This window comes from Octopus bimaculoides, chromosome 12, assembly GCF_001194135.2.
Source record: "Octopus bimaculoides isolate UCB-OBI-ISO-001 chromosome 12, ASM119413v2, whole genome shotgun sequence".
In the NCBI taxonomy this organism is placed as follows: Eukaryota; Metazoa; Mollusca; class Cephalopoda; order Octopoda; family Octopodidae; genus Octopus; species Octopus bimaculoides.
In genome coordinates this window covers 1,161,571-1,165,968 of record NC_068992.1, presented here as the reverse complement: position 1 = coordinate 1,165,968, position 4,398 = coordinate 1,161,571, and the positions used below count along the sequence as shown (strand labels likewise).

Genomic DNA, 4,398 nt, shown 5'->3' with positions numbered 1-4,398 from the left:
ATATGATTTCTGAACATTTCAGTTCAAGATATACGCTCAATAATAAGATAATACACTTCGCTGATCAACATACAAGCTGACTGCTATTATATCGTTTCATTCATATCGATCGACTGTCTACAGCAGTCTGACGAGGTCCATAACAACACCACCAAGAAATATATGTATTCCACGATGTGGAATACTTCTGAGTATAAACAATTAAAGTGTAATACTACTCGGGAATTCTTTTAAAGAAATATTTCATTTTTATTACTCCCTATTCCGGAAACCAGAACATGTCTAACAAAAAAGGGAAACAAAAACGTCTAATTTGTACGATGAAATCGAGGGAGAATATGCAGATTATGTCCAATTCATTTAGGCAAATTAACGCCTGTTAACACACTCTTTAGCAATCACAAATTAACACCCTTGAGATAGAAATGAATTAAAGAAAAGCAAAATAATTATAAAAAACTGCCCCGGTGGATTTGCAAATAGCAAATATTCTTGCTGATCATCAGAGTAGAATCAGTTGAATGTCCTTGCTTATCACATTCAAACAGACGAATAATTAAACTCCCCTCAAAGAAAGAATGAAAAAATAAAAGAGAACCTACGTTTACAGACTGTAAGAGAACATTTCATTAAGAATTACATTAAAAAACGTACTAACACTCTCAGTGAAAAATTCCTCTATGAGAAGAGTGTAGCTGAAAGAAAGATTATCAAGACATTTAATGGAAACTAATCGGCAATTTACAGAGACATGAGAGGGCAATCAATAAATGTTACTGATGCTGCTTCTCAGAAAGTTATAAATTTATTCCAGAGAAAAATACCAAGTGAGGTAGAGGAATTTCAGTCAGTGAGCAGAGTGATTAGAAGATACGAAAGAAATACTAGCGTTGCTGCTATATTAAATCAAAACATTAAACCATCAATTATTAGAACCTTGAGATTATTAATCAAACATTTTGGAAAGAAAAATAAAGGAAAATGACTTGATTCGAGAAGATTCCATAATAAATATCTTATGGGAATTTACTGACCAACTCTCACTGGAATATAAATATGTCAAGCGTAAGGAAATTGGCGGACGTACACTGATATCCACTCGCTTGGTGAAATATTAATGGCTAAATACACAGGTCAATTCATTTAAAGAAAAAAACTATTCGGTCTATCCGAACCCTTTCCTCTAGAAACACAAAAGTAGCTTCTGTTATTTACTGAACCATTCTGAAATATTACACGGAGATGCGTCATTTTATTTCCCACTCGTAGACAATTGAGTTCCATAGACTACACAAGTTCTATATAAAATTATGAAGGCGATAAACAGACCGATTTTGGCTGTACCACCATTTTTAGGTGGAATGTAAGTAGTCGTTCATCTGCCACGTGTAGGGTATAGTTTCTCAGTAATAAAAATCAAGGAATAGTTTATTTCTAATGCGGTTTGCAATTTCATTTTCAGCTTATATGTATTGCAGTTTGTACTGGTCACTTCTCCTGTCATTTTGTTCAGATCTCAAGGATATATAATAGCAACTCAGGTTGACAGAAACACCAAACTAAAACACTGATTTGTGTGGACTACTGCACAATTTACTAGGAACATTTAAGAGATGAGGAATAATGTACATTATTTACATTATTTACAGTTAACGGATATTTGTCTTCATCTTGTTTGCTGTTAAGACGTTTCGGTTAATATACCCTCCAGCCTTCATCGAGTGTCTTGGGGGAAATTTCGAACTTGGGTTCTCATCCCTAAGGTATTTTTTGGGCATATGGCGCAGTGGTTAAGAGCGCGGGCTACTAACCCCAGGATTCCGAGTTCGATTCCAGGCAGTAACCTGAAAAATAATAATAATGATAGTTTTTCGAAAGGGTATATAAAACTAAATAATAAATCACGGTCCATGATAATTATTCTTTATGTTAGAGATTTAATCTTATTCCTGTCTTTTCACATTTCAGCCCGTCTTTTCACATTTCAGCCCGTCTTTTCACATTTCAGATTTCTGCTTTTTTTCATATATTTCTTAAGTATTATTACATGTATTTCTTAACTATGTATTTAGGTTACATGCTTCACACTTCTCTTCTAAATAAATATCCAAATTATCATAAATTGGAAAAAAGAATTTCCAATGATCCTCGTATCTAACACTTATTACTCTTTAATACTGGAATCAGAGATATATTTAGTTTTCAGTCTTCTGAATTCTATAAAAGTTTCCGTGTTTTTATTTCAGAATATCAATTATACCACCGCGTTACACCCGTATGTGTTGTGAATAAACGTGTCCACAATCAAGCCCCAGATAAGTAATAAAATAGAGATATATAATGGCGTAATTCAAGTCATTTCCTATATTTTGTTCTAAGAGCTTGTGTGTGTGAGACTGTGCGTGTTTGATTGTTTTGTGTGTTTATATTTTGTGCTAATTCGTATGTGAATTTGCGCGTGTATATGAGGGTAATTGTGTGTGTGTGTGTGTGTGTTAGTGGGTTTCTGTGTCTGTTATTGCGCCTGTATGTGTACGTACGGGATTGAGAGTGGCAAGATCAATCAGCAATATTACTTTCACACGTCTATGAACACAATCAAAGCGTAATGTAATCACATCGATGTTAAACATTGCGGATAGTTCTCCATATATAGCACGTTTCGATCATTTGTGGATGTATGAAGTTCTTTTTAGGAAGAACGTCCTGAATACGTTAATTAACATCTTGACCGTTAACTGAGGCATTTTATGTATGAGTGATACAAGGTATAACAGATTCAATTATATAATTACATCAGTTTCCAATCATATTCACAGCGAAGGGGCTTTTCATTCAATATATTAATATAAATATTATGTGCAAAGTGGTCCCTGTAATGCAAAATCAGGAGTAGAACAGAAAATTCTGCAGGCCCATGACCATGTTATTCGCACGTGAACATTTTACATATGTGAACAAATATAGGGGACAGCTTGGATCTGATATATGCATGGGTTGTTAATAAATGTAACACTTCAAGTTAATAGGATCTTAAGTTTAAAATACGCGAAACTGCACCTGGAGCAATTCCAAAATCTAGCAAGCAAGCGCGATATGATGTGATGATATTAGTACGGCTAGTCAAATAATACTGTTCGAATGTTGATCATACAGAGGAACTTCATCTATGAATGCAATAATTTTTAACAAATATGGAAATCGCTATATTATAACGGGTCGTGGGTTTTCTTCCTTTTTATTCTAACATATTTTGCAACTATACTTTACAATGTATAAGGAGTACTGAACATGCACTTCACTAAAGCACATCCTTTCATGGTCAATTCTTCGAAAAGTGTACATAAAAGCGCATATATAAATTTCATTATAATGTTCTGTTGTAACTATAACCATTAAATTATTCAAATATTAAAGTGTACAGTGTTCAAGAAGCAGCGGTTAGCTAGAAATAAATCATGAGGAAATTAGAAATACTTTTCAGAACAGACCATGGCCGAATCATTTGATTCGCGGGTTGGGGAAATTATTATAATGATATGTTGACTAAGCTGAAGCTTCATTTCATATTGTGTTTTCCAAAAAGCAAAGCAGAGTAAAATATACAATACATACTTTAACTCTGCTTGGAAATAGGATTAAACATTTAGAGATAGCCTCATATGAATGATTGCTTGTGTGTATATTTGTATGCATATGTGTACGAGTTCGCACATATGTGTGTGCAGCTGTATTTTTGTATGTGCAGGTTTCTTTTGCGTGCGTGCCTTTCAATACGAACATTCTATGCAAAATAATTCGTATTAAAAATCATGTTCTACGCTTCAAACCGTATCTAATTCTATATTTAGATACTGTTAATAAAATACTATTCGTTCGACTATTTATTGATTGATTAATCGGTTAAATGATTGCACGATTTGCAAATTATATTCATTATTATAAGTACAACTTGGAGCTTCTGTAAAAATACCGACGCCAAAGGATAGAGTAAACAAAAGACTGTGAACGATTGAATGAGTTGTGGTTAAAATAAAAAACAAAAATCACCAAAGTTATTGGCCGTCAGCCAAACCAAACAGCAGCAGAGGAAGGCAATCCATTTATAGACGCAATTAGAAAATAAAATAGTTGTTGCATTACAATGGAAGAATTTTCTGTTAAATGGTAACGGTTTCCAAATGAAAAGACGGAATCATCAAAGCTGCTTAATAACGAATACCCTATCGATGAAGCTTTGCTATTAATATATATATATATATATATACATATATATACATATATGTACAAACGCAGAGATATATACATAGACGCACATATACACATATATGCATGTATATATATATATATATATATATATATATATATATATATATATATATATATATATATATATAT

At 32.9% G+C, this 4,398-nt stretch overlaps 1 long non-coding RNA gene across 3 annotated transcripts in view; it reads left to right on the top strand.

Moving 5' to 3' along the window:
* LOC128249181 (uncharacterized) overlaps window positions 1-4,398 on the top strand; it is a 222,293-nt gene that overhangs the window by 136,514 nt on the left and 81,381 nt on the right. For 2 of the 3 annotated variants that reach the window (XR_008265272.1, XR_008265274.1), the window contains exon 2: window positions 2,247-2,319. This is a non-coding gene — a long non-coding RNA (uncharacterized LOC128249181). Of the gene's footprint in view, window positions 1-2,246; window positions 2,350-4,398 lie in introns of those variants that run through there. The other variant, XR_008265273.1, reaches the window with a different exon arrangement.